This window comes from Rutidosis leptorrhynchoides, chromosome 1 (genome assembly GCF_046630445.1).
Source record: "Rutidosis leptorrhynchoides isolate AG116_Rl617_1_P2 chromosome 1, CSIRO_AGI_Rlap_v1, whole genome shotgun sequence".
In the NCBI taxonomy this organism is placed as follows: domain Eukaryota; kingdom Viridiplantae; phylum Streptophyta; class Magnoliopsida; order Asterales; family Asteraceae; genus Rutidosis; species Rutidosis leptorrhynchoides.
The window spans coordinates 345,703,053-345,722,574 of NC_092333.1; positions in this window are offsets into that span (position 1 = coordinate 345,703,053).

The following is a 19,522-nucleotide window of genomic DNA, read 5'->3' on the forward strand; positions in this document are numbered from 1 at the left end:
AGAAAACGTCAAAACACGAAAAAGTACAAAACAACCATAGCATAGAGTACAAATTCATGAAGCATGAGTTCAGTGTCGGTATGCCAGAATTATTATTATTATTATTATTTTATTTTTTTCAAACCAACTCCAGCCACCTTACATTAAACTATATTATAAAAGTTGATCTTTGACATATGAACATGGGATTGCTTCTTTTGCTTATTTTAAATCTCACTTTTGACACAGATAAAATGTAAACAATTAAAAAAAAATAGCCGAAAGAAGTGTTAGATGACCGTATGCTCTAATTTTTAACACACATGGATTCACATATTTAAATCAGAGATTTATCCACATTCTTACTAGTATAATGATGATGTTCTAATATTTTAAAGCAAAGGGGGTTCACCACTACACTACAATGATGGTGTTTCTAGATCACGGGTTCACCAAAGAAGAATATTATAATCAATAATATTTTAATCTCAATTATTTTGGTGTGTGTGTGAGTAGTAGTCATTTTATTGTCTATATAATGAATAATTGTCAAAGATGAAGAGATATATAATTGGGTAGTCAGAACCTAGGGGATGGATACCAAGTCACTTTCACCAATTCTTATTTCAATAAAAAGTCATAGTTAAAATTTTTCCATCCATGTGTTCATATTTTAGTTTGTATTAGTTTCAAGTGTATATTACTATAACTAATATTATAAGGGTGTAATACCCGTAATCTTAAAAAAATAATAATAAAAGCAGGTTTCAGATTTCCATTTAGAAAACAAATAGGTGGTGTAGTTTTGTTGACCCAAGTCTTTATTTTATGATATGGGAGTAAGTTGACAGCTCATAACTCCTTTAATATCGTTAAACAAATTATTTGTTAACCTTTTATATATACACTTTATCCTTATATATATAAATAAATGTACTCCGTAAACCATAAATCATGACAAATAACTAAGATACAATATATCACTAATAATTAGTTAAAAAAATGAGAGGATGATTAGGATTCCATAAAAAAAAAAAACTAGTGGGTTAGTTTCAACTACCAAAAGTAATTAATTATTAAAAAAATGTCATGATCATTTGGTTGAAAGCAAGTCGGTGGATTTTAAATAATCAAAGGAAAAGAAATTATTCTATTTTAAAGTGTATATATATATATATGTGTGTGTGGATAGACATGCATTATAAGTTACAGCTCACCATTGTAATTCTTAGCCTTAATTTTCATCAATTATAATTACTCCGTGTACTTTTAGACTTATCTCAAACCATGGCAATTGATTAAAACCCTACGAGAATTATATATACGATAGCTTTTCGTTCGTTCCTTTGTTTCCTGAGTTCGTCTCGTCAAGGTTCAAGAAAGATAAAATTATTTTCTTATACTATGTTCGTTATTTTATATCCGTTCACTGGGCAATTGGCTCAGCCGTAATTTTTCCTTTCTTCTACGGCAGGTAATCAGGATTGATTCGGGGACTGAGAGTGTGACTTAGAAGACCTTGAAGATTGTGCTTTAGATTATTTTTGACAAAAAGCTAATCCATTTTACCATTCTTTTTTTTTTATTTTAACTTCTAAGATTTACTTTTAATAAAAATACAAACTACTTTTTGTATTTTAACTTTTAAGATTTACTTTTAATAAAAATACAAACTAATTTTTGTATTTTAACTTTTAAGATTTACTTTTAATAAAAGTACAAACTACTTTTTCTTATTTTAACTTTTAAGATTATAAATTTAAGAATAAACATTAGTATGCATGAAATAAATAATGATTAATTGCATAAGTAATCATAAATGTTAGATAACATATAAAGACCCCATCGTATTCGTATTGATCGGAATTAATCTCGACCATGGTACCGTGTTGTCAAATGACGTGTTGCGTACATAAAGTACCGTGTTGTCAAATGACGTGTTGCGTACAATCATGAGGTCTTATTAACATAAATATAAATGTTAGTGAAGTTAATAAGAGTTAGATTACAGAATATATAATTCAGACGGTATAACCGACCATATATAACATAAATAACATAAATATAAATGTTAGTGAAGTTAATAAAAGTTAGTAAACATAAATGATAGTTAGGCGACAGTGTCGACCATATATAATTTAGGTGGCAGAGCCAACCATATAATAAGAACAATACAAATGCACTAAGAACTTAATAAAAATTAGTAGTTCAAAATGTTAGTAGTCCAAAATTTGATATGTCCGAGTCTGAAAATTATTAATAATTTCATACCTTGATTAGTGACTCGTGATCGTTTGAGATATCCTTTGATTACACTAAGCTCTTCGTGCTGATAACGTGTTATAATTCAGTAGGCTTATAACTACCTTTAATTGTTATAAGAACAAAGAGAGAAAAAGAGAGAAGAAGGAGAGAAGAAATATTGATATTGATATTTCAAGAGAAATGATACACCTTAAATGGCTACCATACATGTCTATTTATAGCATAAAATATTACTATGCAAGAAATATAATAATAATAAAATTAACATCCAATCTAGATATTTTATAACAGTTTTTTCATTTTTGTTTGAGTTATTATTATTATTATTATTATTATTATTAATTCGTATTATTAATTTAATTTTAATAATTATAACAGAGTAATTTTTTTTGAACATCACTTTTATTAAAACACCGAGACGGTTACATTTTTTTTTAACAAAACATTTAACACAAACACAACGATAATTAAGTTAAATATTTAGAAATTGTCCGAATCATCCGATGAGTAGAACTTGTCATCTGTGTCGTATTGTGGCCCACATGGTACATAGTTCTCTTTATCAGAGTGCACAATGTATTCGCTCTCATCCCGGAACTCGATATACAACTTGATTATTTCGTTGCGGGTCACTGCTCGACCCACAAGAATAGTCCAGTCTTCTTCATCTTGAAGAAGACTGGCTGGAACATTGAGTTTCTTGAAGAACCACACTTGTGAAAATGCAAGAGGTATGTCCTCTTTGAGAAAATCAAGTAGTTCGGACAATGGATAATTTCGGACGTTCATGCAATACTCCCTCTGTTCAGAATCAACGGTGGAGTAATTCTTGACCTCACGGTCGAAGTCCCCACCATAGTTAACTTGTAGCATAACATTCATTTGAGAAATTTTGAACTTATAAAATTAAGAAGTAGTAGAGAAGTAAGTGTATGAGGTGTGGTTTGATAAAAAATGAGGGGTTGTATTTATTGGGGTAGAATCACTTGTTTGAACGAATCCAATGTTTGAATTAAAAGCAAATGTTGAATGCAGAAGAACATATGCAATTGAGTAACTTGACAATTTTTCCACTTCCAATGCATGCAATCGATGCTTCCAAGCATTCCCTTGAAACCATGCTTTTCTTCATGAGCACTATACAAACGAGCTATATCGCTACTCGTTGGTTTTCTCAAATATTTATCAACATAAAGTTCTAAAATACACTTACAAAACATATTAAGACATATTATTGATGTACCTTCCGACATTTATAAATATTTGTCAAACATGTCTACTATTGTACCATCATATATAAACTTAAAACTTGATTGATTGATTGATTGAATTATTATCCCCTTACCATATACGGAGTATAAACTTGAATTAAATAATTTTTTTTATTATTTTTTTTTTTGATAACTTGGGTATCCAACATTTTTTAACTGATTAATTTCAGGACAACTATCCGCTTTGGGAGTAACCCGGAGTCATTACAGACGAACCTCCGTAGTAATGAGAGAGAATAACTTTATAGGTGCAAGGAATCGAACCCTAGACCTCCACATTGAAAGGTGAGGGTCCTACGTATTTCTTATGTTATTAGCATCCCCTTACCATCTACGGAGTATAAACTTGACTTGAATTAAATAATTTATTATTCTTATTATCCTACGTCTATTTATATGTAATCTATATCTATATACATATATCCGTTAATGTATATCTATTTATATCTTAAATAAATATTTAATGTATATCTATTTATATGTATATCTATTTATATCTTAAATAAATATTTAATGTATATCTATTTATATGTACATATATTTGTCATCTATAAATAATATATGTATTTAAGATATCTATTTATATATTAAATATTAATTAATTAATTAATATATATATATATATATATACATATATATATATATATATATATATATATATATATATATATATATATATAAATCTATATCTATAATTATATATTAACAATTAATTCAATTTAATAAAAAAATGACACTTAAGCAAAAAGTTATATATATATATATATATATATATATATATATATATATATATATATATATATATATATATATATATATATATATATATATATATATATATATATATATATATATATATATATATATATATATATAACGGAAGATGCATCCGGAACTCGGGACTCGGAAGTATGTGTAACGCTTAGTTGGTTGGTTGTCGTGTTCCGGCTGAATAAGTCTTTTTACCGGTGATCGTTTATTTGAAGGTGTGTCCTCTTTAGACCATTTGTAGTGGTGACGGGGTGATGGGGCGTAATGAGGTGTTTTTGTGGGGTACAATGCTGATTTGGCAAAAGTGATGGCGTGATGGAGTTCGTAGTGGTATGACGTGATAGTTGTGTGATGGGTTAATTGGTCCTACATTTTTATTTTCTTTTTCATTTTTTTAAAGTTATTTTATTATTTTGTTTAGTTAATTTATTTAATTTATTATAATTTATTATAATTTATATAATTTATAATTTATAAAATCATAGGTCGTATGCTATTAACTCCTAATATAGTAAAAGGGATGGGGGATGCTGTCGTTTGGTAAAAACATCCATAATAAACCAGACCAAAACAACATTGGCCACAACACCAAAAAATACCCCAAACTTTTTACCCTTTTGCAATTTCATCCCCAAAACAGGGTATAAACCGTAAATTCATTATTTTAATTAAAAAACTTAAATAAACTCCACTCAAATTTTTCCCGGGTCATATCTTCTTGCTCGGTACGAGTTAAATTTTTCCGACATCACCATTTAAACTGAAATAATTTTTCGAACACGACGTAACTAATTATACGCAAAACGGGCGCTTTTTAAAAATGATAAGTATTTCGGGCTATTTTCCATATTATATATATATATATATATATATATATATATATATATATATATATATACACACACACACACACACACACATAATAAACAACCTAAACTAACTACATCATATAGATGGTTCCGTCCTTTTTTTACGCAATTTTTTCGACGTTAAAAACCTGCAGGCCATTAGGTATACAAGGTACTACTCGCGTGTATCCAAATACATCCGTAACAACACATTTTTAATTCTGTAAACGCATAGCACTACTTTAAATATGAATATGCAACCCGGAAATTCCCGCCGTATCGCTCGGGCCGATCCGGCTCTAGTTATGTAATTAAAAGGAAGTTTAAAAGGTAGTATTGAAATAGTTTAATACTTCAGGGACTAAAACTGCAATTTTCAATATAATATCATCTTCATCGTTATCATTGGTGCTGTTGTTGTGTTCACCACCAGAAACCATACATACATTCAAGCTTCAAATTAATTTAGGAATAATAATAATAACAAATACGATTAGAAGCAATATGTTTCCCAAGCAACGTGGCAGTTCCGGATTCGCTCCCATCCACCATCACGGAACAGCTCTTCCCGGTGATGCACTCATCACGCCTTCAAGTTTTTCCCTCCATCACAAGGCACGATGGGGGCGCGATGGGGGTGATGGGGGTCCGATAAAGCTGCACTACAATCGGTCTTATTTGAATAGCGTATCTCCGTTGTACCCTTCTTGTTGGGTTTCTGCACTTTAGTTCTTCATATATATAGTACTAGTGAATGAATATGTAAGTATACACACGTGATATCCACAAACATCATAGATGTGTAAGTTTTATATCCACAAGATAAACTCTAGAGGGAATTTCCTTATAAATAAATATGTATTATGGGCTTAGGTCCGTTATGGTTTTGTTTAGTGTTTAGGGTTACACGTAATCGTTATATATAGTTGATGAATAATACCTAACAACCTATGGGGTTTACCAGTGGCTGATCTAGGAATTATAGTCACTGGTGTCACTGGTTAAAGTTTAAGATTTTTTTTCTACTATATGACTTTTTTTCGAGAGAATGAGCTAGAAATTAGAGTTGAGGGGGCTTAGTTTATTGTAAAACAAAAACTTCAATATTGAAACAAACTAGTTGGGATCCAGCGCGGTGCAGTGGACTAACACCTCAATAGTTTAAACGTTACAGGTCTTACAGAAAATTTGTATATTTCATGCATTTTAATTATAATTTGATTATTGTAACAACCCAACCCAATATCCATCCGAAACAGTAAACAAATTTTTTTTTTCTTTTTTTACAAAGGGTTGCGCGGCGTGCAACACCCCTTGTGTGCGGCGCGCACAGGCTTCATCAGCTTCTGTCCAGTTTTGCAGTTTTTCAAATAAAGATCTCCCACTTCCCGACATATTTAGACGAAATGCTTTTCACAACATATTATATTATGTAAAACTAACATGTTTCAGTAATAAAACAAGTTTTACGAACCGGGCCCACATATGGCCGAAATACGAGTTTCGTACAAAATATAAGTTTCGACCACAAAAGTTTAATTTCCAAACGACACTTCGAGCATGGTGTTTGGGGTTAAACTACCCGTAACTTGGTCGAACTTCCACAAGCTAACTTCCAAAAACGTCTCCTATCAAAAACAAGCGGGATCACTAATCCAAAAGGACGCCCTTACCCTTGTCCACACCGAAACCTATAAAAAGGTAAACAACGAGACGGTAAGCAAAACGCTTAGTGAATGCAATAATTATACACACACATATATAACCTACTTACTTGCAATCACTTACACAATTACATCATACACGCTAGCATTTAAATTAGCATATCATCGCAAAGTATAACGCTAAACCTCCGATAACACAAGCTAGCACGACAATAGCATATAATGCGAACAATATAATATGCTACACTACATCACATAACCATGGTTAACCAATCATACAAAGGGAACGATTCTCGCGAATGAACCGTTAGTCACGCAGACGCCACTAATATGCATCACTAGTCCCTTGGGTGGTATCGCATACCCGAACTTAAAACCCACCGGTCACGTGAAATGTGGTATCGCATACCCGAACTTAAAACTCACACTTCACGCCCATACACACACATAATGATGAGGTATCGCATACCGGAACTTTAAACCCTCATCCCATGCCAACACGATGTGGTATCGCATGCCCGAACTTAAACCCCACATCGCATTTCGCACAAGTAAATACATTACATACACACATGTATAATTATTCCACTCACCTTAACGCCTTTTTGGTGAATGATAACTCGGGCTCGCCAACTTCAATATAACGTACCTATTATATTTAAACAATATCAATCGCACATTCAATTTGGTGAACCAAGTCACTCACAACACAAGTGTCATTTTGACCCATAGTGCAAACGTGACCCATTTGCACCATTAACTCTAACACTTGGTCAGGTTTACGCCAAAACCCCTAACATTAATTCGATTATGGTCTTAATACACTTTTTCACACAAGTTTAGTGCATTTTCATACCCCCTAGACAAATTAACTTACCCAAAACTCATTTGACCCATTTTCAAGGTTAACACACCCATTTTGGTGTCATCCACAAACCCACATAACTCTCACCCACTTAATATCTAAGTGTGCTAGTGAAACTAACCAATTAAGACTCATAAACACCAATTTTCACAATTAAATTTAGCTCTTACACTTTAAACCTGTAGTGACCCGAACTTTTCCATGTTTATATATATTAATTGAGATTGATATTTACATGATTAAATGTTTCCAACATGTTAAGTAATCAAACTTGTTAAGACTTGATTAATTAAAATATGTTTCATATAGACAATTGACCACCCAAGTTGACCGGTGATTCACGAACGTTAAAACTTGTAAAAACTTTATGATGACATATATATGGATATATATATATAGTTAACATTATACTATGATAAATAAACATATCATTAAGTATATTAACAATGAACTACATATGTAAAAACAAGACTACTAACTTAATGATTTTTAAACGAGACATATATGTAACGATTATCGTTGTAAAGACATTTAAGGTATATATATATATCATATTAAGAGATATTCATACATGATAATATCATTACAATATAATAATTTAAAATCTCATTTGATATTATAAACATTGGGTTAACAACATTTAACAAGATCGTTAACCTAAAGGTTTCAAAACAACACTTACATGTAACGACTAACGATGACTTAACGACTCAGTTAAAATGTATATACATGTAGTGTTTTAATATGTATTTATACACTTTTTAAAGACTTCAATACACTTATCAAAATACTTCTACTTAACAAAAATGCTTACAATTACATCCTCGTTCAGTTTCATCAACAATTCTACTCGTATGCACCCGTATTCGTACTCGTACAATACACAGCTTTTAGATGTATGTACTATTGGTATATACACTCCAATGATCAGCTCTTAGCAGCCCATGTGAGTCACCTAACACATGTGGGAACCATCATTTGGCAACTAGCATGAAATATCTCATAAAATTACAAAAATATGAGTAATCATTCATGACTTATTTACATGAAAACAAAATTACATATCCTTTATATCTAATCCATACACCAACGACCAAAAACACCTACAAGCACTTTCATTCTTCAATTTTCTTCATCTAATTGATCTCTCTCAAGTTCTATCTTCAAGTTCTAAGTGTTCTTCATAAATTCTACAAGTTCTAGTTACATAAAATCAAGAATACTTTCAAGTTTGATAGCTCACTTCCAATCTTGTAAGGTGATCATCCAACCTCAAGAAATCTTTGTTTCTTACAGTAGGTTATCATTCTTTCTTTGTTTCAAGTGATGATCTTACTTGAACTTGTTTTCGTGTCATGATTCTGCTTCAAGAACTTCGAGCCATCCAAGGATCCGTTGAAGCTAGATCCATTTTTCTCTTTTCCAGTAGGTTTATCCAAGGAACTTAAGGTAGTAATGATGTTCATAACATCATTCGATTCATACATATAAAGCTATCTTATTCGAAGGTTTAAACTTGTAATCACTAGAACATAGTTTAGTTAATTCTAAACTTGTTCGCAAACAAAAGTTAATCCTTCTAGCTTGACTTTTAAAATCAACTAAACACATGTTCTATATCTATATGATATGCTAACTTAATGATTTAAAACCTGGAAACACGAAAAACACCGTAAAACCGGATTTACGCCGTCGTAGTAACACCGCGGGCTGTTTTGGGTTAGTTAATTAAAAACTATGATAAACTTTGATTTAAAAGTTGTTATTCTGAGAAAATGATTTTTATTATGAACATGAAACTATATCCAAAAATTATGGTTAAACTCAAAGTGGAAGTATGTTTTCTAAAATGGTCATCTAGACGTCGTTCTTTCGACTGAAATGACTACCTTTACAAAAACGACTTGTAACTTATTTTTCCGAATATAAACCTATACTTTTTCTGTTTAGATTCATAAAATAGAGTTCAATATGAAACCATAGCAATTTGATTCACTCAAAACGGATTTAAAATGAAGAAGTTATGGGTAAAACAAGATTGGATAATTTTTCTCATTTTAGCTACGTTAAAATTGGTAACAAATCTATTCCAACCATAACTTAATCAACTTGTATTGTATATTATGTAATCTTGAGATACCATAGACACATATACAATGTTTAGACCTATCATGTCGACACATCTATATATATTTCGGAACAACCATAGACACTCTATATGTGAATATTGGAGTTAGCTATACAGGGTTGAGGTTGATTCCAAAATATATATAGTTTGAGTTGTGATCAATACTGAGATACGTATACACTGGGTCGTGGATTGATTCAAGATAATATTTATCGATTTATTTCTGTACATCTAACTGTGGACAACTAGTTGTAGGTTACTAACGAGGACAGCTGACTTAATAAACTTAAAACATCAAAATATATTAAAAGTGTTGTAAATATATTTTGAACATACTTTGATATATATGTATATATTGTTATAGGTTCTTGAATCAACCAGTGGCCAAGTCTTACTTCCCGACGAAGTAAAAATCTGTGAAAGTGAGTTATAGTCCCACTTTTAAAATCTAATATTTTTGGGATGAGAATACATGCAGGTTTTATAAATGATTTACAAAATAGACACAAGTACGTGAAACTACATTCTATGGTTGAATTATCGAAATCGAATATGCCCCTTTTTATTAAGTTTGGTAATCTAAGAATTAGGGAACAGACACCCTAATTGACGCGAATCCTAAAGATAGATCTATAGGGCTTAACAAACCCCATCCAAAGTACCGGATGCTTTAGTACTTCGAAATTTATATCATATCCGAAGGGTGTCCCGGAATGATGGGGATATTCTTATATATGCATTTTGTTAATGTCGGTTACCAGGTGTTCACTATATGAATGATTTTTTATCTCTATGTATGGGATGTGTATTGAAATATGAAATCTTGTGGTCTATTATTACGATTTGATATATATAGGTTAAACCTATAACTCACTAAAATTTTTGTTGACGTTTTAAGCATGTTTATTCTCAGGTGATTATTAAGAGCTTCCGCTGTCGCATACTTAAATAAAGACGAGATTTGGAGTCCTTGCTTGTATGATATTGTGTAAAAACTGCATTCAAGAAACTTATTTTGTTGTAACATATTTGTATTGTAAACCATTATGTAATGGTCGTGTGTAAACAGGATATTTTAGATTATCATTATTTGATAATCTACGTAAAGCTTTTTAAACCTTTATTGATGAAATAAAGGTTATGGTTTGTTTTAAAATGAATGCAGTCTTTGAAAAACGTCTCATATAGAGGTCAAAACCTCGCAACGAAATCAATTAATATGGAACGTTTTTAATCAATAAGAACGGGACATTTCAGTTGGTATCCGAGCGTTGGTCTTAGAGAACCATAATTTTGCATTAGTGTGTCTTATCGAGTTTGTTAGGATGCATTAGTGAGTCTGGACTTCGACCGTGTTTACTTGAAAAATGATTGCTTAACAAATTTTATTGGAAACTATATATTTTTAACATGTGAATATTATGTGATATATTAATCTCTTAACGCGTTTGATATTATGTGATAGATGTCTACCTCTAGAACAAGTCCCATTGACTCACCTAATAATAATGAAGAGTCAAATGTATATTGGAATGATTCGTGGACTGATTCACAAGTTCCCGAAGAGGAACCGGAAGAAGAGTCGGAACCGGAAGAAGAATCAGAACCGGAAGAAGAATCGGAACCGGATGAAGAAATAGAACCGGTGGGGGAAATAATAAAACGGTTAAGTAAAAGAAAATCCTCAACCAACCGACCAAGGTTAATTATGGTCAATGGTGTTTCCGCCAAGGAAGCAAAATATTGGGAGGATTACCAATTCTCCGATGAATCGGATTCCGACGAGAATTCCGATGATGTTATAGAAATTACCCCAACTGAATTTAAAAAGGCAAAAGAAAATAATAAGGGAAAGGGCATAAAAATAGAGAAATCTAATTCCAACCCCGATGAACTTTATATGTATCGTCAACCCCCGAAGTCCTTAAGTTGTAACAATGACCCGGGAACCTCTAAACCACCAGGTTTTTCTAAACCAATGTGGATAACGACGGCTCGTATTAGGGGAACATCATATATCCCTAGAAACTTGGCAAAACAAACCAAAACCGAAGAAGAAGAAACAAGCGAGTCGGAATAAGATAGTTGTATTCGTGTGGTGTAATCTAAGTAATATAGTGTGCTTATGCTTTATGATATATGTAAAAATTGCTTGTATTAATAAGTATTTTTTTTATGAATCTAACTCTTGTCTATTTTACAGTATAAAAACATAAAATGGATAGACAACCCAATATTTTAAGAGACCTACCCGGAGACATGATTGATGAAATCTTGTCTAGAGTCGGTCAGAATTCTTCTGCACAACTATTTAAGGCGAGATCAGTTTGTAAGACATTCGAAGAACGTTCCAAGAATGCCTTGGTTTATAAAAGGCTTTCGTTCGAAAGATGGGGGATATCACATTGGGAAATCCATAAGTTACGATGTGTTTACTTTGACGCATATATTGCGGGGAACCCAAATGCTATTTTACGCAATGGGTTAAGAAATTATTTTGACTCAATATATCCGAATATTGGACTTCGTGATTTAGAAAAAGCGGCTAACATGCAACATAAAGAAGCATGTTATGCTTACAGATTAGTAATGTTCGCTTCTCACCAAAGTGAGAACAAGAATATCGGCCTACAACTATTAAACAAAACGTTCCCACAAGTGACGGAGTCGGTAATTGGGGTAAGAAATGAGGTTTTTAGATTGTTACGGGACTGTTGGACATTACGTAACCCTCGTCCCTTTGACGACGTTACAACACGCTGTCTTATCAACGGCCATAACGGTTATGTTCCACAAGACCAAGGATGGGAAGTAGTCCTAGTAAAACCAGAATGCATGACTTGTTTCTGGACGTATGAATTACGTGTCTTTATTGCCTTTGCTGAACGACTTGTGTACTAGCCAGAATTATCTTCACAACTATCTTGTATCAAAGTTATTGTGTGCTATATTTCATGCTTTATGTAAAATAAGCGTTATTGTAAGTTTGTAAAATATTGTATAAAAGTTTGAACGCGAAATATTATTATAATCAGTTTTTCATATAGAATTGTAGTAGTTGAATTGTATATTAGCTACTAAGTATGAACTTAACGGGTAGGTACTACCCGAATTTAAACTTATAAAACGCTAATATGAAGAAAAAGCTTTTATAAATGAGTTCATATTATGCTATGAAATACTATTAACTACTCTTAATATTCTGTATGATTAACTTGTTCCATTTGACTATTTTGAAGGAAATGGCACCGACTACTCGACACACCGTGAATATGAATGAAGAGGAATTCCGTACTTTTCTAGCTTCAAACATAGCCGCAGTACAGGCTGCGCTACATACCAACAATAACCTTGGATCTAGCAGTACAGGAAATCGTGTAGGATGCACCTACAAAGAATTCACTGCCTGCAAACCTTTGGAATTTGATGGAACCGAAGGACCGATCGGATTGAAACGGTGGACCGAGAAGGTCGAATCGGTGTTTGCCATAAGTAAGTGTACTGAAGAGGACAAAGTGAAGTACGCTATGCATACCTTCACAGGTTCTGCGTTAACATGGTGGAATACCTATCTAGAGCAAGTGGGACAAGACGATGCGTACGCACTACCGTGGTCAGCATTCAAGCACTTGATGAACGAGAAGTACCGTCCCAGAACCGAGGTCAATAAGCTCAAGACAGAACTTAGAGGGTTACGAACCCAAGGATTTGATATTACCACGTACAAAAGACGATTCACAGAATTGTGCCTATTGTGTCCGGGAGCATTCGAAGATGAGGAAGAGAAGATCGACGCGTTTGTGAAAGGATTACCGGAAAGAATCCAAGAAGATATAAGTTCACACGAGCCCGCCTCCATACAACAGGCATGTAGAATGGCTCACAAACTAGTGAACCAGATTGAAGAAAGAATTAAAGAACAGACTGCTGAAGAGGCCAATGTGAAGCAAGTCAAAAGAAAGTGGGAGGAAAACGGTGATAAGAATCACCAATACAACAACAACAGCAATTACAACAATAATCGCAACAGTTATCCCAACAATCGCAACTACAACAAATGGCCCAACAACAACAACAACAACAACAACAACAACAACAACAACAACAACAACAACAACAGCAGCAACTACAACAATCATCCCAATAACAATAATAACCGCAACAAAAACAACAATCAGAAGCAGCTATGCCAAAGGTGTGAAAAGTATCACTCGGGGTTCTGCACCAAATTTTGCAACAAGTGTAAAAGAAATGGTCATAGCGCGGTGAAGTGTGAGGTCTACGGACCAGGGGTTAATAGAACGAAAGGAACAAATGGTGTCGGAACGAGTAATGGCGGAGGAAGTAGTGTCGGAGCAAGTTATGCCAATGTAGTTTGTTATAAATGTGGAAAACCGGGCCACATTATTAGAAATTTCCCGAACCAGGAGAACACAAATGGACAAGGTCGCGGAAGAGTTTTCAATATTAATGCGGCAGAGGCACAGGAAGACCCGGAGCTTGTTACGGGTACGTTTATTATTGACAATAAATCTGCTTACGTTTTATTTGATTCGGGTGCGGATAGAAGCTATATGAGTAGAGATTTTTGTGCTAAATTAAGTTGTCCATTGACACCTTTGGATAGTAAATTTTTACTCGAATTAGCAAATGGTAAATTAATTTCAGCAGATAATATATGTCGGAATCGAGAAATTAAACTGGTTAGCGAAACATTTAAGATTGATTTGATACCTGTAGAGTTAGGGAGTTTTGATGTGATAATCGGTATGGACTGGTTGAAAGAAGTGAAAGCAGAGATCGTTTGTTACAAAAATGCAATTTGCATTATACGAGAAAAAGGAAAACCCTTAATGGTGTACGGAGAAAAGGGCAACACGAAGCTACATCTTATTAGTAATTTGAAGGCACAAAAACTAATAAGAAAAGGTTGCTATGCTGTTCTAACACACGTCGAAAAAGTACAAACTGAATAAAAGAGCATCAATGATGTTTCCATTGCAAAAGAATTTCCCGATGTATTTCCGAAAGAATTACCGGGATTACCCCCACATCGATCCGTTGAATTTCAAATAGATCTTGTACCAGGAGCTGCACCAATAGCTCGTGCTCCTTACAGACTCGCACCCAGCGAGATGAAAGAACTGCAAAGCCAATTACAAGAACTTTTAGAGCGTGGTTTCATTCGACCAAGCACATCACCGTGGGGAGCTCCTGTTTTGTTTGTCAAGAAGAAAGATGGTACATTCAGGTTGTGTATCGACTACCGAGAGTTGAACAAACTTACCATCAAGAACCGCTACCCACTACCGAGAATTGACGACTTATTTGATCAACTACAAGGCTCGTCTGTTTATTCAAAGATTGACTTACGTTCCGGGTATCATCAAATACGGGTGAAAGAAGATGATATTCCAAAGACTGCTTTCAGAACACGTTACGGTCATTACGAGTTTATGGTCATGCCGTTTGGTTTAACTAATGCACCAGCTGTGTTCATGGACCTTATGAACCGAGTGTGTGGACCATACCTTGACAAGTTTTTCATTGTTTTCATTGATGACATACTTATTTACTCAAAGAATGACCAAGAACAGGGTGAACATTTGAGAAAGGTGTTAGAAGTATTGAGGAAGGAAGAATTGTACGCTAAGTTTTCAAAGTGTGCATTTTGGTTGGAAGAAGTTCAATTCCTCGGTCACATAGTGAACAAAGAAGGTATTAAGGTGGATCCGGCAAAGATAGAAACTGCTGAAAAGTGGGAAACCCCGAAAACTCCGAAACACATACGCCAGTTTTTAGGACTAGCTGGTTACTACAGAAGGTTCATCCAAGACTTTTCCAGAATAGCAAAACCCTTGACTGCATTAATGCATAAAGGGAAGAAATTTGAATGGAATGATGAACAAGAGAAAGCGTTTCAGTTATTGAAGAAAAAGCTAACTACGGCACCTATATTGTCATTGCCTGAAGGGAATGATGATTTTGTGATTTATTGTGATGCATCAAAGCAAGGTCTCGGTTGTGTATTAATGCAACGAACGAAGGTGATTGCTTATGCGTCTAGACAATTGAAGATTCACGAACAAAATTATACGACGCATGATTTGGAATTATGCGCGGTTGTTTTTGCATTAAAGACTTGGAGGCACTACTTATATGGGGTCAAAAATATTATATATACCGACCACAAAAGTCTTCAACACATATTTAATCAGAAACAACTGAATATGAGGCAGCGTAGGTGGATTGAATTATTGAATGATTACGACTTTGAGATTCGTTACCACCAGGGGAAGGCAAATGTGGTAGCCGATGCCTTGAGCAGGAAGGACAGAGAACCCATTCGAGTAAAATCTATGAATATAATGATTCATAATAACATTACTACTCAAATAAAGGAGGCGCAACAAGGAGTTTTAAAAGAGGGAAATTTAAAGGATGAAATACCCAAAGGATCGGAGAAGCATCTTAATATTCGGGAAGACGGAACCCGGTATAGGGCTGAAAGGATTTGGGTACCAAAATTTGGAGATATGAGAGAAATGGTACTTAGAGAAGCTCATAAAACCAGATACTCAATACATCCTGGAACAGGGAAGATGTACAAGGATCTCAAGAAACATTTTTGGTGGCCGGGTATGAAAGCCGATGTTGCTAAATACGTAGGAGAATGTTTGACATGTTCTAAGGTCAAAGCTGAGCATCAGAAACCATCAGGTCTACTTCAACAACCCGAAATCCCGGAATGGAAATGGGAAAACATTACCATGGATTTCATCACTAAATTGCCAAGGACTGCAAGTGGTTTTGATACTATTTGGGTAATAGTTGATCGTCTCACCAAATCAGCACACTTCCTACCAATAAGAGAAGATGACAAGATGGAGAAGTTAGCACGACTGTATTTGAAGGAAGTCGTCTCCAGACATGGAATACCAATCTCGATTATCTCTGATAGGGATGGCAGATTTATTTCAAGATTCTGGCAGACATTACAGCAAGCATTAGGAACTCGTCTAGACATGAGTACTGCCTATCACCCACAAACTGATGGGCAGAGCGAAAGGACGATACAAACGCTTGAAGACATGCTACGAGCATGTGTTATTGATTTCGGAAACAGTTGGGATCGACATCTACCGTTAGCAGAATTTTCCTACAACAACAGCTACCATTCAAGCATTGAGATGGCGCCGTTTGAAGCACTTTATGGTAGAAAGTGCAGGTCTCCGATTTGTTAGAGTGAAGTGGGGGATAGACAGATTACGGGTCCGGAGATTATACAAGAAACTACCGAGAAGATCATCCAAATTCAACAACGGTTGAAAACCGCCCAAAGTCGACAAAAGAGCTACGCTGACATTAAAAGAAAAGATATAGAATTTGAAATTGGAGAGATGGTCATGCTTAAAGTTGCACCTTGGAAAGGCGTTGTTCGATTTGGTAAACGAGGGAAATTAAATCCAAGGTATATTGGACCATTCAAGATTATTGATCGTGTCGGACCAGTAGCTTACCGACTTGAGTTACCTCAACAACTCGCGGCTGTACATAACACTTTCCACGTCTCGAATTTGAAGAAATGTTTTGCTAAAGAAGATCTCACTATTCCGTTAGATGAAATCCAAATCAACGAAAAACTTCAATTCATCGAAGAACCAGTCGAAATAATGGATCGTGAGGTTAAAAGACTTAAGCAAAACAAGATACCAATTGTTAAGGTTCGATGGAATGCTCGTAGAGGACCCGAGTTCACCTGGGAGCATGAAGATCAGATGAAGAAGAAATATCCGCATCTATTTCCAGAAGATTTGTCAACACCTTCAACAGCTTAAAATTTCGGGACGAAATTTATCTAACGGGTAGGTACTGTAGTGACCCGAACTTTTCCATGTTTATATATATTAATTGAGATTGATATTTACATGATTAAATGTTTCCAACATGTTAAGTAATCAAACTTGTTAAGACTTGATTAATTAAAATATGTTTCATATAGACAATTGACCACCCAAGTTGACCGGTGATTCACGAACGTTAAAACTTGTAAAAACTTTATGATGACATATATATGGATATATATATATAGTTAACATGATACTATGATAAATAAACATATCATTAAGTATATTAACAATGAACTACATATGTAAAAACAAGACTACTAACTTAATGATTTTTAAACGAGACATATATGTAACGATTATCGTTGTAAAGACATTTAAGGTATATATATATCATATTAAGAGATATTCATACATGATAATATCATGATAATATAATAATTTAAAATCTCATTTGATATTATAAACATTGGGTTAACAACATTTAACAAGATCGTTAACCTAAAGGTTTCAAAACAACACTTACATGTAACGACTAACGATGACTTAACGACTCAGTTAAAATGTATATACATGTAGTGTTTTAATATGTATTTATACACTTTTTAAAGACTTCAATACACTTATCAAAATACTTCTACTTAACAAAAATGCTTACAATTACATCCTCGTTCAGTTTCATCAACAATTCTACTCGTATGCACCCGTATTCGTACTCGTACAATACACAGCTTTTAGATGTATGTACTATTGGTATATACACTCCAATGATCAGCTCTTAGCAGCCAATGTGAGTCACCTAACACATGTGGGAACCATCATTTGGCAACTAGCATGAAATATCTCATAAAATTACAAAAATATGAGTAATCATTCATGACTTATTTACATGAAAACAAAATTACATATCCTTTATATCTAATCCATACACCAACGACCAAAAACACCTACAAACACTTTCATTCTTCAATTTTCTTCATCTAATTGATCTCTCTCAAGTTCTATCTTCAAGTTCTAAGTGTTCTTCATAAATTCTACAAGTTCTAGTTACATAAAATCAAGAATACTTTCAAGTTTGATAGCTCACTTCCAATCTTGTAAGGTGATCATCCAACCTCAAGAAATCTTTGTTTCTTACAGTAGGTTATCATTCTAATACAAGATAATAATCATATTCAAACTTTGGTTCAATTTCTATAACTATAACAATCTTATTTCAAGTGATGATCTTACTTGAACTTGTTTTCGTGTCATGATTCTGCTTCAAGAACTTCGAGCCATCCAAGGATCCGTTGAAGCTAGATCCATTTTTCACTTTTCCAGTAGGTTTATCCAAGGAACTTAAGGTAGTAATGATGTTCATAACATCATTCGATTCATACATATAAAGCTATCTTATTCGAAGGTTTAAACTTGTAATCACTAGAACATAGTTTAGTTAATTCTAAACTTGTTTGCAAACAAAAGTTAATCCTTCTAACTTGACTTTTAAAATCAACTAAACACATGTTCTATATCTATATGATATGCTAACTTAATGATTTAAAACCTGGAAACACGAAAAACACCGTAAAACCGGATTTACGCCGTCGTAGTAACACCGCGGGCTGTTTTGGGTTAGTTAATTAAAAACTATGATAAACTTTGATTTAAAAGTTGTTATTCTGAGAAAATGATTTTTATTATGAACATGAAACTATATCCAAAAATTATGGTTAAACTCAAAGTGGAAGTATGTTTTCTAAAATGGTCATCTAGACGTCGTTCTTTCGACTGAAATGACTACCTTTACAAAAACGACTTGTAACTTATTTTTCCGACTATAAACCTATACTTTTTCTGTTTAGATTCATAAAATAGAGTTCAATATGAAACCATAGCAAT